The 20,463-nt window shown below is 39.2% G+C and overlaps 1 protein-coding gene across 7 annotated transcripts in view; it reads left to right on the plus strand.

Annotated features, from left to right (window-relative positions):
• Window positions 1-20,463, plus strand: part of RNF38 (ring finger protein 38) — a 196,379-nt gene that overhangs the window by 118,918 nt on the left and 56,998 nt on the right. The gene's annotated exons all lie outside the window — the stretch shown is intronic.

Below are 20,463 nucleotides of genomic sequence, written 5' to 3' on the forward strand. Positions count from 1 at the left end.
CGCACAACTCAACGGGCATTTCACAAAGCCACGCGTGGTTAATTGAGGGGGTGAGGAGAGAGAAACAATGAACAGGGAAAAGTATCCCGTGAGGAAATAGAAGAGAGGTGGATTTGTCAGTGATATAAAGAGTTGTTTGATGGTTTCTGCAAGGAATATGTATCAGTTACACAATTTTCCTTGCTTGCATACTGCTCCGTTTAACTGAAAATACACCTGTACTTGTTAAAAGAAAAAAAGAAAAAAAAAGTTAAATCTTTAATTTAGGCGGTCTTGTTAATTTAGGAGATGATCCATGTGATCCCGAACTTCTCAGACCCCATAGAGCTGTAATAGGGTAGACACACCAGTGCAGTTTGCATAGTCTCATTCTAACATGACTTAAAGTGGATTTTTAGAGGAGAAAGATACAGTAATCTGAGAAATGTATGTATTTTTTTTAGAACGTTTTAAAATTGCTTCTATACTTGAGGGAGATGCACCTGGTTTAGCTAATGGGTCTGGATAGCAAGCAAACTTTTTTGATGATCTTTGCTATTTCCTGCCTATGCATATGTAGTATGAAAATTGACTATAAAAATGGCATTGTGAGCTTACAAATTGGTCTCAGTAATGTGTACATCAACTACAGTATATGTAGGCATGGCAAAAAAATTTTAAAATAATTTTGACAGATGTATTTGTTTTTAAGCTTTTTTTTCCATTTTAATCAATTCAGCTTTTATCACAGTTGCATAAAATTATGGTGGGTCAGATAATTTAATAACAGTAGATGTTGAAATTGAAAAAGTTAAAGCTTTGATTCCATTGAAGTAAAAATTGTCAACATATGTCAAAATACACAAAGAAAATGGCCTTAAATCACACTCTTGAGTTCTCAAGCACCATTTTTTTTTGTCTATCTGTAAATTTTAGTGATCATTGATGGAAATATTTTTGTTGGTATATGTATGGTAAACTGGACAATTATGAATATTTACTGATGAATCTAATCCTTCCAACCCTAAATATATGCTGTTTTATGTACACAAATACTTTTGATGTCTTCCAGCCCAGCAAACTCAGTTGGAGATCCAAGTCCTGCTGTGTTTTTTCTGGCTCCTATATCTTCAATAATAAAGATTCAGTGGGCCAGATTCTCTTCCCAGTTATACCTGTGCAACCTTATTCTCTTCATTAATTTGCACAGGTGAAACTGAGGCAAGAATATGACCATTCAGTTAGAACTTAATTAACATTTCTGTTCATATGGAAGAATATAGTCAATCTTTTCTGATCTAATTACTCTGCAGGGCTAATGAGTGCAAATTTGTAAAGCTTTTTCATCACTAAAGGAAACATTGTTGCCACCATTAGGGACCACAGCTCCATAGAAGAGGAAACCGCTGCTTTTAGAGCAACCTCCATGAGGGTTAAGGTTTTCCAGTGGAAGGGGAATATCCAAGAGGATGGGAATCAGGCAGCAAGTGCAAGGGAGAGAGGAAGGAAGGGGATCAGTCTGCTGAACATGTGCAGTTGAGAGAGAGAGAAACCGAGTAGATGGAAAGGAAAGGAAAGTGAGATGAAGAGCAAAGGCAAACACCTCTACTGTATTTAATAGTTAAAATGGAATACATAAATATTCTAAGTCGTATCTGGAAAATAATATGATCAGTGGTAGTTGCCACAAAGATGTAGCCTGATCATGAGTGGGGATCATGGTTGGGAAGGGAGGTGACTTCTGATAGATTATCACTTGATGTCCTTATATCAAGACAGTGTATCTTTTTAAAAGATACACTCTGACTCAAGCAGAAGTTATGGGGCAAAGTTATCTGGCCTGTGTTATGTAGGAGGTTAGACTGGAGATCTAAATGGTCCCGTCTGGCTGTAAAAAATCTACAAGAACTCTTTCATAAGACAGGGTTCACACTGAATTGAAGTTTGAGAACGTTTGTTACAAAGTGTATTTTCTTCTTCTCTAATTGTGGATGGGATTCCTATGATTTTTTGAGGCTTCATTTAAAACGGTAATACAGCAAAATCACCACCTCCAGGCAATTCAGACCCCCACTGTTTACGATACATGGGTTTTCATTAAAAAATGCAGGCTGAACAGCTTTTCCTCTGCACCTGTGTTGATGCAATGATGGTAGGAGCTTTTGTCTCTCGAAGCCACACGTTTTTATTTCCCTGGGAGATATTGACCCAAGTGGGATACGTGTCATTGGTACGTCAGTGGCCTTGGTGCTCGTTTTTAAAGCTCGTGGATGGTCTTATCTAAAATTGTTTTCATATGTTATGGTTTGCATAAGCGCTGAAGATGACTTTGCCAGTGACATCACTTTGAATTATAGACATTAAGTAACTTTTAATTCTGCTGTAAGAGAACATTTCATGAATGATGTGGATTCTACGCAAAAAAAAAAAAAGGGGTGGGGGTTAATACCATGTAAAAGTTATAGTTAGGCACATAGGTTGGGAAATAACACCTGGCTCTTAAGTGTCACTTTTCATCCATAGATCTCAAATGAGGATTACAGTTGAACCTTATACAGTATGGTCTCCAATCACATGACAATACTTCTTGAAGTATTTTTTGCCCACATACAGCTAGTAATATTAAAACGTCGTTTTTGTATAGTGCTTTTTGTCAATAGATCTCAAAGCGCTTTATGAAGGAGGTGAGTATCATTATCCTGTATGGGATAAGAGGCTAATGGATCTTGGATCTTTGTGTGTAAGTATATGTGGGATTGATGGAGGGTTCATCATTTAATCTGTCTCCTGCAAGCATTTTTCTATTTCCAGATGCAGGAGGGTGAACCACGTTTTAAAGTAATCTGTGCAGTCTGGAGGACCGATGTAGTGAATTAAGGATAGGGAAATAGTTGGGGTTTCTCATAATTGACAGTCTCACACACAAGTGCAAACACACAGTTCCACTTTTCCTTTGGTCAGTAAGTAACTCTGAAAAGTACATTCTGCTTTAATAGGTTTTTCAGTTCCAAAATTTTCCTTCTGGTGTTTGTTTTTCATTTCTCTTGAATGCTGTTCTGGAGGTTTACAAGTTATATAATTTGCATATATAATTACAGTCGTCTTTTGTCTGCAGACAAGACTAGCATCCTACCACGACCTCTATCTATGATGGCTTTATAGGTTTGGTTCTAAGAGTCTTTAGAGCATGATGCTTTGCTTGCAAACAAAGGAGACAAATGTAACACAAAACCAGAATTATTTTCAGAGCATCCGTAATGGGTGTTACTAAGCTATGGCTCAGGCTTCCTTGGGCTGGCTTCCTGGTAGGGAATTATCTGTAGGGTCAGGGTCCTACTCCCTCTAGGTTGCAGTTTGCAATGGCATAGTAATAGTCCTATTCCGGTGACTCCCTTCTTCCTTTTGTAATGGGACGTATTCATATATACTGGAGTCCTAAGTATGTGTGCTGTGATTACCATAATGCTTAGTTTTCTAAGACATAGTTTTCTTTTGGTAGCTTATTCAGGTTTTGCCAGAAGCTCAGAACGGGTGACAGGAGCTGGATCGCCTGATGATTACCTGTTCTGTTCATTCCCTCTGGGGCACCTGGCATTGGCCACTGTCGGAAGGCAGGATACTGGGCTAGATGGACCTTTGGTCTGACCGAGTAAGGAAGTTCTTATGTTAAGTGAGATGGCTGTGCTCCTCATTTGTTTTGTTGGGTTTTCTGGGATTTTTTGGAAATGCCACATCTAATTTTGTAGTTTACTTTTAAACTGCTGGGCAGATGTCCCCTAATTTTAGATCTTTTTGATCTCATCTACTGTTTGCAAGACTGTTATTGAGATAATATATTTGTATGCAAAATGAATATTGGTTAACAGCTGAAATAAAGTTTATGGTGGTGTTTGTGTAAGGTGAATTTCAAGTTTTATTTCAGGAAAAGGTTCCAAAGAGAGAGAACTGCTCAATACAGTTTATTTAGTTTATCATCATCTCATTTACTTTTTTATAAAAAGGAAAACATTGACACTTCTGTGAGGAATTGCTTACAGTCTCTTAGAAATGTCTTTTGTTGTACAGAAGCCTGCTATTTATTTTGAGTGCATATAGGACAATTCTGGTGTTTGGTAACTTTTACTGAAATACTGTACCTTACTGTTTGAAGTTGTTTGCATGTTTTGACCCTATGAGAGAGCAGAGAGTCAGATTTAATATACTTGTAATTTTCTGATGTTTGATTCCTGTTTCTTGCTTCTAAAATATCATTATAACTGAATCTATTTTTACCACAGTTTATAGCTTAACTTTTATTCACCTTGTCAAAAGGGAGTTTGATACAGAAGGGAGTAGATGAGTTAGGATTTTGGAAATTCTTGTGCTTGGGACATTTTTGCTACAAAGGACTCTTAAAACTGATGTGGTTGTGTTTTTTGCAGCAAGTGTACTGACATGCATAAACCTCATGTTTATAAAAAAATAAACATTTTTGAAGCATAAATACAAATGTTCTTTGGAACTAACCTCTACAGGAGGGCCATCTTAGTTTATACTGGTGTACAAACATAACAGTTTCCAGCAGGTAAGACAACATGATTTTGACCACTAAATTTAGGGGGGGAAATTGATGCTCATTTATCTATATTTATTTGTTAAAACAAGGACAAGATGTCCTCATTATTTAAAAGTACAACAAAACTGATACCCAAATACAACAGTGCATTATAATTCCATCTCCAGCAGTTCCAATGCCGGGAGGTAAAGTTTAGCTTTGCAGTTTGCTGTCTAGGTCCCCAAGTTTTGAAGTGTTATGGACAAGGTTGTGGGGAGTAAATGCAAAAGCCAGAGGCCCTCACGGAAAACACCTAGTAAACAACTCCTTCCTAATGTGGCTTCAGCTTGAAAATCTCTTCTGACCTTCATTGGGGTGGGGAGGTGCAGAGAGAGAGAGAGGTGGTCTCAGGCAAATTCAGAACTGTTCAAGCTTTGTATCAAACCAAAATCTTAAACTTATCAGCACTAATGCTTATGGGATTTCCAGTTGAGCGGAAGTTCATAGATTCCAAGGCCAAAAGGGACCACTGTGAGCAAATCTAACCTCCTGTGTAACACAGGCCAGGGAACTGCCCCAAAATAATTCATAGAGCAGATCTTTTAGAAAACTATTTAGCCTTCATTTAAAAATGATCCGTGATGGAGCGTCCACCATGACCCTTGGTAAATTATTCTAATGATTAATTACTTTCACAGTTAAAATATATACATCATTTATGGTCTGAATTTGTCTAGCTTCAACTTCCAGCCACTGCATCATGTTATATACCTTTCTCTGCTAGGTTGAAGAGCCCAATATTAAATATTTCTTCCCAGTTAGATACTTGCCAGTAATTTACAAGGGAAAAGGCTCAATTTTATTTTAATCACAATTTTTGTGATTTATTGGTTTATTTTATACATTTTTATAGTTATTAATCGGATTGTTCAATCCATTATTATCTCACTGGAATTAATCATGCTGGGTTAATTTCAGGATTGTTTCTTCCCTCCCTCATACTTTCAAGTGTGTGTGTCCGTTTGATTTTGTTACCTCCCATATCCAGTTAATAATTTAGAGTTAAAAACAGAAAATTGTAGTAAATCTCCTTCCAAAAAAAAAAAAAAAGATACCCATGTTCTGCCCCTCTTTCTCTTAGGTTTCCGTTTTCCATTGCAGGTTGGGTCTTTTTTCTTTCTTATATTCCCGTATTTGTAGGTTAATTCCTTTGCATTCTTTTGCTTTTTTTATTGTTTGAGCATACTGTCTATTATTTCAGGAGTATTGCATTTCTTCCTGATGCATGAGTTTTCCCATCTCAGTGTTGTAAGATTAGTCTCGGTAAGTGTTGTGTCCTTTTATGCTTCTTTATGATGTATAGAGAGAGGCCTGAAAATGTGTGTTGAGTGGTTGAATGTCAAATATGGTCTTACCTTGGTTTTGGAAGATTTATTGTGGATCCGAGGTGTGCACAGTGGGCTTTCTTACACCTTAATTGAGGACTATTGAGTATAAGCCTAGGGAAGAAGCTAAACTTTAACTTGACTAATTTAGCACATGCATATGTATGGCTTGCCTTGTCTTGACCAGCATTTTAGAAGCTGTTACAACAAGCTAGCTAATGTGACCTAACATTACGCATTTAAATCCCAGTCTAGACAAAGCCTATGGGAACAAAGGACGGAGTATGGTCCACGTGCTACCATGAAAGCCTTGCACGCTCTTTCTCCCTCCCCATTCCACTCTTCTCTCCACAGAAGGACAGTGCCTGTGCTTCCTGCATAAATGCTTCTGTACCCTTGAACTCCAGTTGGGAATGGATGGGTTTCTGTTTTCCTCAGATGTCAGTAGATCATTCTAAGCAAGTCGCTTTGCCTGATTTCTTGGTGCCCTCTGCTCAGTCCTATCAAGATGTACTAGAACCAGTTGTTTTTTTTCTTCTCAGTAGTGAAGCTCCAGTTGCTGCAGCTCTTTAAAGACACTCACTAAAAACAAAGGGTGGGAAAGGGAATGGAGCTGAAAACTCTCAGTACCTCCATCCTGTTGGTAACTACTTCAGGACCAGGAGACTGGGGCTGCTGGGACTGCCTTTCACCTTGAATGGAAGAAGCAGAGTCGTGGGGCAACTTCTAGCCACCTCACCTGGTCTCACATCTAGAGGCTTGGCTTTACAGCAACAAAATGGCCAAGAAGGCAGTTTTTCTCTCAGCTTGACATGCACGACTACAGAATTCAGCGTCCTCAGCCAGAGCCTTTGTCTCTGCTGTTCTTCCTAAAGTGATAATTGCTTTGCCTAGGGCTTTGGCAGAGGCCAGGTGTTAGTTGAAAAGGCTTAACTCAAGCTACTGCTTTCTGAACTCCCCCTACTGCTAGCAGTATGTCCCAGCTCACACCACCTCCAGTCATCTCGCTCCTGATAGCTCCCTTGTTTTTTTCCCCATTGGCTTCTCTCATCCACTCAGTGATCATGGTTGCACAGGATATCGCTGTCTCAGCTGCAGCACTCTATCCACCCCTCACTCCTGAAATCACTGTTCTCCTTTGTCCTAACTTTCTCCTGGGCATACTCAGCAGACTGCAGAACTGCAGCTCCCTTCCCTTTCCCAGAGCCTTTCACCTCAGTCTTGTGTATGGCCCCTTCAGCTCCTTCAATTTCTGATCATCCCCTCCATGATCTGGAAGGTGGAAGAAATGAGAGCAAATTATTCAGAAGGGGACAGTAAGCATGGAGAGCGCAACTCCTGGTGTGAGTTCTCTTCATCGAGGAGGTGGAACATTTGGGAAATCTTCAGCACGGCTCTGAGGAAAATGTGCTCTCTGAAGTGAGTGCAGAAAATAAGACAAGGTGGGGGGTAATAGGAGCCTATATAAGAAAAAGACCCAAAAATCGTGACTGTCCCTATAAAAATCAGGACATCTGGTCACCGTACCCTTACAGGAAGCAAAATCTCAACTAGTATCTCTTGTGCAATTTGCATTTTTGCACATTTTCCAGTTATGAAAAAGTATGAGTCTGTGTGTGGGAATGCGAGTGAAGAGGATTCAGGGGGCCATGAGGGCTTGAGTGAGGCTGGGATTCTAAGGCTGCCTAGTTTAGAGCTCTCTTTTCCCCCCTCCCCACTAATGCTACAGAGGAGGAGGCTTTCTCTCTCTGTCCATGTCACTCCATACATCTGTTAGGTTTGTAATATAAACTTAGTAAGAGGTTGAAAAATTTACTCGACTTCCCTTAGCCTAAGAATGGATCATATTCACCAGAGTAAAAAGAAAAAAAATCTGTTCAATCATACACCCTCACAAAGCACACCCCTTCTTGAAAGTTAGAGGACCTGCAGGAGTTTCATTTTTCAGGTATGACCCTCGTATTCAGTGCAGATCCACCTCTGCTTTATTTAGTTTTGTCAAACCCCATGTTTTTTACTTTAATTTTAAAAAGTGACTGATACTTTTTCCCAACTTCCTATCACACTTTTTACTTAAGCATTGCTGTAGTGTCTTGGTTAAAGTTATCATATTGCTTAGGTTAAAGCTGTTATAGTGTTGCCTCCCAGCGCAGGTTATGTGGGAACAGCAAAACCAATTCAGGCTGCAGCCAGTGATTAGCATGTTCGTAGTGATTATGTCACTAATTCACAGAAAAAGTCCCAGGAGCTACTGAGGGCAAAGGGCGTGTCCAAAGAGCAAACTGGAAGGAAGAATAAGACTGATTTTTTTTAAAAAAAATTATTCAAGCTAACACACTGTCTTTAACATTTAGGCCGTTACCTACAGCTGATGAACTCCAAAAAGAGTGAAACCATTTAATATAGGTCCTGTAGTACTGGCCTGAAGACCTGCTTTCCAGATAGGCTTTGTCTACATGACGAAACATTACCATGTTTAAATGTGATTTTTTTTTAACAATACAGCTGGGTAACACGATGCTGACTGTGACTGTGCCATCAGTGTAGGCAGGAGTGGGGCTTGTTCACCGTAGTGTAAAGTCTAACCGTGCCTAACCATCCTGAGGACTCTGAGGATTACTTGTGCTCATCTGCACTGACTGCAAAAGTTGTCAGCATCACATTAGCCTACTTGATTCTGAAAAATTGTTTCAAAATGTCTTTATGTAGACGAAGCTGTAGTGTGGTGGGGATTGGGAGAGAAACAAAGGAAAAGAATATGAGAGGGTAGGATGAAAGGAAAGAGGAATATGAAAACAGGAGGGGGGGGAGAGAGAGACCTAATCGGAGTCCTGATCTTGACCCCTTATGCTTACATTGATTTAAAAAAAACACACACCTAATTGAAATAGTTATATTATTGCAAAGCCTATGTGTAGACGAGGCCTTAGAATGCAAGTAACTGTCAGGCTGCTAATGAGTGTATTTGCCCATCCTGCCGTCCCACAGTTTGGAGATATGAGGAGTCTAAAAATAATTAGAATGGTTCTCAAAATTGAATGTCACCTTATTCTTTTGAAACCAGTATCGCTAAAACACTTTGTTCTACTTGCACCAGACTTCCCTCCTTCCCTGTTTCTTAGGGAAAAAAATTACCCTTGGGAAAGATGTGCAGTGTAAAATATTGAGGTAGATTAGTTTTTAATATTGGCAAAGTTACCAGGGAACGGCATCAGTAATACTTAGTGGTAAATTAGTTTTAGCCTTAACAGAGAAATGACCACACTCTCCACAATAAATTATAGTTTTTATTTTAAATTGTGGAAATTTAATTTTGTCCTGACATACCAGAATTGGAATTCAGGATTCTGTGTATACCCAAGAACTACTGTTAGCATCATCTCCTCTGTATTGATTTAGGTGGTGGCGTTGTCAAAAACGTGCACACTTGAATTCTGATCTTGGTAGATAACTTGATGATGAGCTGTTATATATGAGCTCCAAACTGTAAATACAATTACACAAAAACACGTTTTGGTAACTTTTACTGTATAGCTTTTAAAACTGCAGTTCCTTCAGAGAGAGAAATAGTTCGTAAGTATTTAATGGTGAGATGTCAAGTGTTGCTTTCTAGCACAGTGTGTTTAATTTTCATTTTTCAGGAAGTTCTTGCAAAAGGTACAGTTCTTGTTTTCAGACTATTTAGTTTACATTATACCATCCACATCATACTGAAATTGATTTAAATGTTTCAACTGAGACAATAAATTGAGATTTAAAGGAGCAAATTTAGCCAGTCTTCATAAAAACAGATTGCTTGCCTTTCTTTACTGTTAATCCTGGTTTTTATTATTATTATTAGGAAGCAGTGTTTTTAAGGAAGTATGGTTGATTATCCAAATCACAGTAATAAAAAGAATAATTTATGGAAAATACTAGGTAATAGTCTCTAATTGGAAAAATCCACCTTGATGTAACATTAAAATAAACACACTTTACCTTTTGTTTCTATTTAGCAATATTGAAATTGGTTTAATTCATTTCTTTGAAAAAATAAGGAATGCAAAATATTTTTATATTTCAAAAGATTTGAATTGATGTTTGCATGCAGCAATTTGTATTTAAAAGAAATCCATTCAGTGTTCTGTCTTTGACATGCAAATACCACTGAAATTCAATTTGAAGAACTTTGAGATTGCTATGCTTTTCTTTAATTCTTGTAAGTTGCTTTAGCATTACAAAAATAGTTGCTTCAGATGTAATGCATGTGTTCCATCTTTATCTGTAGTGCCCTTTTTGTTGTTTGAGTATATACATGGAAAATTATTAAATACATAACCTTGGTGATTACAATTTGCGGATTCTTTTTTGTTATGGATATTTATGCATTATAGTATGTTGAATGGGAAGCTACATTTTTAGATAAAAAAAAATTAACAGTTCCTATGTGGTCTCACCTTTCTTCACATGCAGCAATTAAATATTCTAGTTTTTAAATGTAAAATAGCTGACAACCAGGAAACAATTTTTTAAAATGTTAAAAATGTTACTACAATGGACCACTGCCCTAAATGCTAGTTATTTTTTAATTTTACAGTAAACTTTTTAAAAAGTGTATTTGGTTTTGAATTATAGTTAAATCTTGAACATGCAGTTCAGTATAACTTGCAACTTATGAAAAGAATTGGCACTGTTAAAGCAACAGCAATGTCAACAGAAATCCAGATAATATTCCAGGTTTAATAAGTGATACAATTTGTATTCAAGGTACCAGTGTGTTCTGATGGTGGGTGAAATGAGGGGGGACACCTCATTTTACCTTTTTGGAATGCCTGTTTGCTGTAGGAGGATGAGTTTTGGTGCTGAATGTCTTATTTTGTTAAACATTTTTTAAAGAATAACTGTATGTTCCAGAATATTAAAATGTTAAATTGACATTTTTATGGGCATTTGAAAATGCAGTGTTAGGACCAGCCAGCAGAGGACATCAGTCCTTATGCTCATGACCTGAAGTGTCAGTAAATCTCAATTTAAATATATAAACTAAAAAAGCTCTATTAATGAGGCACAAAAAAGTAGATACTGTTGAGCTTTTTTGCTATAACTGATCAAAATGTGAACAATGACCATTTCAAAATTTGAACGGTAAGGGATGCTACAGTATGCATCAAACAAAAAAGTTCTATATTTTTAAACCACATTATTTCTTTTATTATTTATCTGAATTTTCACCTATTTTAATATCAAAAGAAGATTTTAATCCATAGAGATTAATAAGAAAAATGGCACATATAAAGTGCTAACCTGGCACAATGAATTTTATATTTAGATGATCTGTAATTAATATTGTAGCTTGATTTCCATTCTGAGTCTGATTTTTAACTTCCATCATAACATTCTGTAAGCAAGACTTCTTTCTAACTACTGTCTGTTACATGTATTCCAGCTGGGGCAGATCTCTTGGTCTGCACATATTTTTGTTTTTTCTGTGCAAGTCCTGCATTCCTGCATGGGAGTTGCCATTCTCCTGCTGCCTAAGAATAAACCCCAGTATGGATGGAGAAGCCATTGATTGGGGCTTGATTGCTTCTGCACTATTAATAATGAACATAATTTGTGTAGCTTTTCCTTTGGTAGCACTGCGGAGTGCTGCTTCCAGTGATGGGTAGTCTCAGTGTGTGGTAACGGCCAACAGAAGTGCTGAGTAAGTGGCCTGGGAAAGGAAGAACAGTTCAGAATTGGCAGGAGCCACAAACATGCTTTGCAGGGAAGTACCAACATTGCTAAATCATATGGAACCTATGTCTACCCTACAAGTCATGCAGCTACGCTGCTGTGCGTAGACACTTACTCCAGCAATAGAAGGGATTTTTCCATTGCTGTAGTAAATCTGCCTCCCCTCAAAAGGTGGTAGCTAGGTTGATAGAAGAATTTTTCCGTCAAAATAGCTGCATCTACAGGGGGGTGAGGTTGACTTAACCATGTCACACAGGGTATGAAACTTTGCACAGCTTTGAGCAGTGTAGATAGGTCAACCTATGTGTGACAATCTGTTCATCCTTTTTACAAGACTGATAAATTTTGTACAAAGTATGTCTTGAGGTATTTGAAAACGCATAATCCGCTGAACATTATTGTCCTAGTAAAATGTGTTTGGGAACATTGTGAAGTTATAAAATTCTACTGTATAAGACATGTTCCAAGTCTGAGAAGAAAGCTTCAGACAAGTTCCCCAGAGACAAAAGGCAAGCCAGCACCTCAGCCAGGTGTCAACATAATCAGATTGACTGTCACCTGATGAGGTAGCTATTCTTTGGCAAGAAGAAGGTTGTAAACGAGAAATTTACATCTTGGCAGTGGAATAGCTGGAGGTTCCCATATAAACAGACTGGCTGTTGCCCTGTACCCCAGCTGATGATAATTCTCAAAGAGGAGGAAAAGATGAGGAACAGAGGCCCCAAATCACCTCTCTCCTCCCTTTCTTTCTACCCATGGCACCCACAGTGCCTGAAGGACAAGGAAACAAGCATTGTACTCGGTGAGGGGTCCTGGCTGAAAGGTATTCAGCCAATAAGACTGTAAAAGAACATGTGATGAGAGCGATCCCTTTGCTTTAAGTTCACTTAGCTTGTTAAGTTAGGTATTAGTTTGCATATTACCTTTTATTTCTTTGTAACCAATTCTGACTTTTATGCCTCATTACTTTAATCACTTAGAATCTATCTGTGATTTGTTTTATTTATTCTAGTGTGTGTTTGGATCGGAGTGTTTTGAGAAGCTTCATTTGAGGTAGCAGGATTTATGCATATTTTTTTCTATTAATGAAATGGTGGACTTTTTATGAGCTTGTATTGTCCAGAAGGAAAGAGCTGGACAGTTCAAGACGCGCATTTCTGGGGACAAGTCTGGGGCTGGGAATATACTGATGTCACTCTGCAAAATAATTCAGGACTGGCTAGCTAAGAGCATTCAGATGAGTGAGCTGGGAATAGTTTACATGCTAGAGGCTATGTGAGAGCAGACCAAGAGTGGTTGGTCGCACAATGAAGCAGTGTAAAATGCTCCCCAGGTTGGAGAACTGAGGGGACACAATTGCCTAAAGTTCAGATTGTACTCTAAGGAATGTCGCCACTATGTTTTCGGTATAGACCAGGCCTAAATCGTGGAGGAGAAAGGGTTTGTTAGGGGATGGAATCCTGAGGTGTAAGGATGGGGGGTGACTGGGGAATAAGATGTAAGATAAAAGAAAATAAGCAACCACATGAAGAAGTAGAGCTAAAGTATGTTCCTTTATCAGGCAATCCTATACCAGAAACAAGCCCAACCAGACAAAATTCTAGCACGCTCCTGTTGTAAATCAGAATCTAATATTATTGCTGCTACTCCCCCGCAACCAAAGTCCTATTGGGATTCAGGGGTGAAGTTCCTGTTTCTTTCAGCTGAAACAGGATTACCTTTTGTACTTAGGTTCTCTTTGTGATTGGTTACAAATCTTTGGAGGAGTACATTAGAATTTCTTTTTTCTTCAGTGGGCCCCCTGCTCCTCTAGATCCCTCAACTTGACCTCTCTCTTGTCCAAAAACTGAACAATTTGACACTCAGTCAGCACTCAGAAAATGGGAGCCATCTCCCACTTCCCTCTAGTGGGGACTGGGTGTTTGTTCTAGATGTCTTATTCCTGGGATCCAGTGGGCTGTGGTGGTGGTCTGAGTGTGCATGTTGCCAGTTTGGCCTGAGGTGGCTGAATTGTTTTGTAAAATACCGGAAGTTGAGCATGCAGTGTCTCAGTTTCACTTAGCAGCCATAAATCCAGTTGGACTATCTTGTGTGTGTCTGTCCTGAAGGAAGCATACTGTATAAGCCTAGAAATAGTCACTTTATTCACAGACTCCCAAACTTGCATTTTTATCTACGACCACAAGAACCTTGCTTTTAAATTTAAGTTTATTGCATATATTTGCCTTTCTTAGTAGCTCCTTTTAAGGCTTATTTAGGGCTAGAATTTTGAGAGCATATTAAAAGGAAATGTCTGGTTTTACTTATAGATCCCAAGAGCTTTTCACCTGTCACGCTGAGATTTAATATGATTGCACTTTTTTCCTTTCATACCCACAATAAAGAAAAAATAAGTAGTAACATTAATAAGTACATTGTTCTACCACCAAAAAAACCTTTATCTCATTTGGTTTGTAGAAAAGGTGTATATATTTAAAGACTCTGGCGGTGCACTCTGGCATTATGTTAGATGTGTGATTGATAGAAAACGGCTGAACTTTGTTCTTTGTGGTGGGCCTGAGGGGACTGACAGCTTATATACAGTAAAGAGGAAACATTAAAGAAAGACATGGAAAAATAAGAACATTGAGTTACATTATGCAGACTAAAAATAAATAAATTGGGAATATAGACCTTTATGCTTCAGGATATAAACTCCTCATAAGGAAAGCTTCTTGCTAACCTCATTAGCATTTGGTTTATTTCATAATTGTCCATGATATGATTTCTCATTCTGGCTGTGTCTACACTGGCAATAGAACGACAATTTTTTTCGTCTTTCAGAGGAGTTAACCCCCCACCACCACCACCACCACTTCGAAGACAAAAGTTTTGCCGCAACAAGTGCCAGTGTGAATAGCACGTTGTCGGCAGGAGAGTGGGTACACTGTGCGACTTTTTGCGGCACGGCTGTGGTGGCACAGTCATGTCTCTAAAAGCTGTGTAGTGTAGACATAGCCTCCTTCCTCTAAGGCACCTGGCACTTGTCACTGTCAGGGACAGAATAGACCGGTGTGATCCAGTGTGACACTATTCGTTGTTAATGGATACTGATCCATAGTGAATGGCCTTATTCTACAGATTTTTTTTTCTTGAGCTAATCTTCACAAATATTTTGTTGTTTGCAGTGATGTTGTATCCATGTAGGTCCCAGGATGTTAGAGAGACAAGGTGGGTAAGGTAATACCTTTTATTGGACTCAATTTTGTTGGCGCGAGAGATGAGCTTTTAAGCAGTTGGCTGTTAACTGCTCACTTCACCTTGTATTTGGGTGTGACATTCTGAGTACCTTTCCCAAACCTGAAAATCTCTGTGCAGATTTGAAATATTTTGCTAGCAGACCACTGTTTTCCTACAATATTGTTTTCAAAGACTAGTTTGAACAATGTTTTCCATGTATCAAAACTGTCTCACTTCTCAGTGATATTTTACCTCCTGGGAGGGAGAACTGCCTTTCTCCATCTTTCTTCTCCTGTTGCCCCCCTGTTCTAATGGTGAGATGACAAGATCAAAAACCTTTGTGGGGACACGTTACTGGCATTAGTATCAGTAGCTTGGTGTGTTTATAGACTAGTTTTTTCCTGAGCTGTGAGAGCTTGGCTTATCTTGTTGCAGAATTATGCGCGTTGACCACAAGTGAGCTGCCAAAACAGGACTCTCTTGCCCAGAGGAAAAAATGCACTCAGGTGTGAATCCTAGAAATTTAGGTGAAAAAGACCTGTTTAGGAGGGGTCTGAATAATCTTCTGAGCATGTGATCATGGAGGCCAATGTGCCAGAGATTAAGGGATTTAAACAGTTGGGTTTCTTGCTGTGAACCCATGTTGTACTCCACCTTTCCCCACTTCCTCCATCCTCAAACTCAGGAATACATTGACAGTAAAGGGGTACTTAACTAGTGGTAATGTAGGCCTCACTGGGCCATCATGGCAGGTTCATGGATGTTCAGATAAAGTGGCCAAGAAAAGTCATGATGCCATATTTTCAAAAATATCTGGTCTTATCAAAAGGGAGCTTTGTTCCCCACTGTGGTTTTGGGTGACCCCCATGTAACCACTCTTGCTATGGTTCATGAAACCAAATACACAGATGTTGTCTTCTTGGCCGTACGCTCTGCAGATGAGGGTGGTGACGCAGTTTGCTTCTTGAGACACAGGCACCTGCTCCATAGGCTTGTTATATGGATATTTTTCCTTATCCTTATGTCACAGAGGCCCCTTTGAGTGTGTTTTAAGATTCGTCCAGCTCTCACCACTGCACATACAAGATGGTGCACAGACATACAGTTTCTCATTTGCTGCTTCTGTATGGATGAAGAAGCTAGGGGTTCCCTTGTGATTCTCCCTCACTCACCTGAAGGAGTACTTTATTTTCTGCCTCTGGCCTAGCATCAGTACCAGTAGGGGAAAAGGTTTGTCAAGGGTTTTGGAGAGAGAGCCAACATTCCATGAAGCACTCAGTGCTGAAGTGGAACCCAGTGCTAAGATCAAAAGGGGGGCGGAGGGGACTACTCCTGATTTGGCGTAGTATGCATTGTGTGACACGTCTTTTTTCTTCTCTGAAATCTATAAAATCAGTAGCAACAAAACAAAGATGACCTTCAGGTTCCAGGAGTGATCTTTTTGTGGCACAACCTTGCTTTTTCTCTGGAAATGTCTTGACTCATGATGATGGATCAGAGAGGAATGTGTAGCCGCTGAAATATTTGCCAGTTGCAGTTTTGCATAATATATGTAGAAGCAAAAACGATGTTCTACAATGGAGTTAGGGTCAGCAGGACTTGGCACCACTTAAGTACAGTAGGCCAGACAAACTGTTTGCATGTGGGCTGTCGCTTCTGTTAGCACAGCTTAGCTGTTAGTGTGCTGTATACATTAAAAATACTGGGCACATAATTTCAAAGTGATAGGGGCAAACTAGAATGGATCATGTAGATCTGCAAACTAAATATTACCAGTTGTGTTTTTGTGAAGGCATTTCTTGTTACCTTGTTGCTGCTTTCTCTGTCTTAGATGTGAGCTTTATCAATTATCCCATTGACTTGATTTGTATGGTGTGGTAACTACATATATTGATGGGGCAATAATTAGTGATTGCAGCTTCATGAAGTATCTGTACTTTGGTGGTGGACTTCAGCTGTTTATGTGCTAGTTTCTCATGATTTATTAACTTGTATTAATTAGGTTGAAGGAGTTTAAGGTCAGTACAGCAAATCACATCCCTATAAAGAGAACATAAATTATACTGTATTTTAGTCTTTCAGAATTCACTTGTATAATAAACATGGAAGCCAGCTGTAATGTCCAGCTAGGATAACAGATTTGGCCACAGTGGCAGTAGGGATTGTATAATAAGCGGACATAATGCATGGCTTGGAGATTCCAGTTTTCCCTTCCTCATTCATGTAATGGGTTGGAATATCTTTGGAATGGGCATAAGTGAGCTGGAAGGTTAGGGCAGTTCAATATGTGGTGGTGGTCTGAGTCAGTGGTATATATTAGACAAGTGGTGGAAGAACAGGGCCTAGCTGCAGGGACAGTTGTGCTATCATATTTTCTTCAGCCTTCACATCATTAAATATTTCTCTCTGGAATTCAGTCCTCAAGTCTGATTTCCCTCTTGTTTATGAAATAACATATGCTGGACTATCTGCCTGTCTGAACCTAGCCTGTTTACAGAAAATTAGTAGTTCTGGTCTTGTCCTCCCTGACCTGTAGCATTCTGTTGGACTTTTTTCCTCTCCCCTTGGATGTCCAGGAAAAGTTCTTGTCTGTTTTGTTTTAGTTTTCCTTGCTCTCTGGCCAGTGTTCCACCACTTGGCATCTTGTGCCTGAGGTCCCCCACCCTCTTCCCTACTCCACGAATTCCTTGGTGCAGTACTGGTCTCTACAGTGGAAAAATAGAGGGTGGGGTGTTAACTATAGCACTGACTTGTCAATACTTTGAAATACCAAGGAATGCAAAAAAAGTAACCATTTCAGTTCTCCTCAGTTCACATGCCTTCCTACAAGATATTTAATTAGAGATTGATAAAATTAGATTTCTCACACACGGGTAATAAGTGTGGGCTATAAAGGCAGGTGGGGGGAAGGATTACTGCGGGTGTAGCCAGTGGAAGGGGACATTTTTGAGTCCGAGGAAGGGAAGCCGACTTTCTTTGAAAGTGAAGAGGGGAAGGCTGTTAAGTTTACATTCATGGGCTTATATCAGAGGCCCAGGTCTGGGAATAACATGGTTGTGAGAGCTTCTGTGGGAGCGTACTGAAATATGCATTGCCCCAGATTTGATGGGCAGGCTAGACAACTGGCTTTTGTAAATGATTTGCAGACACAGATTCAAGGCCTGGGGGAAAATAAGGGCTAAGATTAATTGATATCTCTGGAGAAATCTAACATGCCTTTGGTGTCTGGCAGCAGGTAGGAAGGGTAGTGCAATTATACCTTCAACCCTTGTGACCTGTGTTGTACTGTAGTTTGCTATCAAATTATACCTGGCTGTTTTTCATGCATTAAATAGAAAGGTAAGGATGAAATATGATTTTAAGTAGATAAGAACAGCATGCTAATTAAGTGGCCCAGTCAGGTGCTGGGATTGATGGATAAAATATAATGCAAATGCTTTGTTCATAGTGGTTTTGTGCAATAAAATTCTCTTGTGTTCACAGTTTGCACATTATGTATACAGCTTTTTATTGTGGGGTGAGTCTGCAGGGATAGGCACTGGGGAAGATGTTTGGGGTTCGAATGAAAACTTTTGCCCACATGCAAAATGACATCCACCCATTTAACACTGATAATGCCAAGCATCAGTCTTTCAGTGTTGTTTTTTTCCAGATTTCTCCCTGACTCCGCGTGTATGTATTTAGGATTATGCTCACACCGATTTTTTTCTTACATTTTTCCAAACTAAATCTCACGTTATTTTGTACCCACAGTTTTTTGTCTGTCCTCTTGTATTTCCATTGTAATGGATGTTAACAACTTTCTGATTTAGTAACATCTGCAAATCTTACCGTATGTTTACTCTTTTCTCCAGATTAATAAAGAGATTTTATCAAACTATTGCGGACATCAGTCCCACTGGTACTCCACTGTATGCCCCCTAGCATCCTAGGATTTTTCACACTGCCAACCAAATGAAAGTTTAGTAGGAAGTTTGAGGGGCTCAGTTACTATAATGATGGTGTGCATACTACAAGTACCTAAACAGATATTGTCATTTATCATTTTTTGTCTTTTAGTCAGTTTTCAATCTATACAAGTGATCCTTCCCAAACCAGTGTGAATTTATCTTTTAATTAAGATTTTGAGACCATATCAAATGCTTTATTAAAATACAAATGTAGGACATCTGTTGGTCACTTCCTCCACTAATTTTCTAATTCTGTTTTTAAAAATCAGTCTTATCCTCTCACTTATTAATTTTATTTGTTTACTTATTTGGCTAACACTTAGCTTTTATGTTTTTTTTGTTTTGTTTTGTTTAGGGGTTTTGTTTTGCTGTCTGTATCTCCTCCATACAGGTCTGAGTGCAGTTTGACTCATCTTTATCCTTAACTACACTTCTAAAATGCAGGATGTTCCTTACCAGTAAATTCCCACACCTCTTCCCCCCAAAAGAAAGTTTTCTGACTTTTCCAGGTTCTGGGTCCTCCAAGCTGACCGGTTGTTTTACCTGGTCAGCTGCTTAGTATAGTAAGATGTGACACAGTTGATTGCCTGGGTTACTGTTTGCATGGCCCTGTGGCCAGTGAGAAAATGCAAGCAGGTATTGCAAAGAAAATGATTATTCTTATTCTAGTGTGCCTTTCAATGGCATGCTTTTTAAAATCTTATCCTTCGACTAAGCCGTAAGTTATCCTCCAGAGGGACACTATATTCAGAGGGTGAAAATGGTGCGGTGTTGTTCATTGTTATGCAGCTTACATTTATTTAAATTAGTTTGTGTCTCTGAGAGGTATGACCGTATTTGAGACTAAACTAAAGGTGGGTGGAGATTTTCAGGGAAGGGAACATTTTAATACTTCTGGAAAGAGCTATAGAAAGAACAATAGATGTGTTCTAAGGAGTTGAAGAGGAGCAGACACCCTGTAAAGTTGTGACCTGTTGAAAGTTTTGCTAGATCACCTTGATTTGTCTGGGGTGGGTCCCAAGCTGAAAATTCTTTCAGGCTGACGGAACATCTTTTTTTCTGTCAGGACTTGTTCCTGCAGGAAAAACTTCTAAAGATTGCAGTTTGAGAAAGCAGAGTGAATAGAGTGAAAGGGGGGTGACACGGTAACAGATGCAAATAGAAGGGGCACCTGATCTTGTTCATAGAATCATAGAATATCAGGGTTGGAAGGAATCTCAGGAGGTCATCTAGTCCAACCTCCTGCTCAAAGCAGGACCAATCCCCAATTTTTGCCCCAGATCCCAAATGGCCCCCTCAAGGATTGAACTCACAACCTTGGGTTTAGCAGGCCAATGCTCAAACCACTGAGCTATCCCTCCCCCGTTCTCTGATTTGAACCACTTTTAAATTCAAGACCAAACTTGGGTCCTCCTTCTGACAACAGGAGTTAGGAATCCTGCAGAAGCAGTGCCCTTAACCCATGTGGAGAATGATGTGCATTCCATTGTTCTGTAGTGACCACCTCAGACCAACTAAATATCAGGATTAATAGGCTCTGAAGCAGCCTCATAAAGCCTTTTCTAGCCAGCATAAAGGTTTACATACTGCATGATCTTTACCTAGAATGGGCTATCCAAGAGGAACTCCCTGATAGCAGCCTTCAACTACCTGAAGGGAGGTTCCAAAGAGGATGGAGCTA

The sequence above is a fragment of the Lepidochelys kempii genome, chromosome 5 (assembly GCF_965140285.1).
Source record: "Lepidochelys kempii isolate rLepKem1 chromosome 5, rLepKem1.hap1, whole genome shotgun sequence".
Lineage (NCBI taxonomy): Eukaryota > Metazoa > Chordata > Testudines > Cheloniidae > Lepidochelys > Lepidochelys kempii.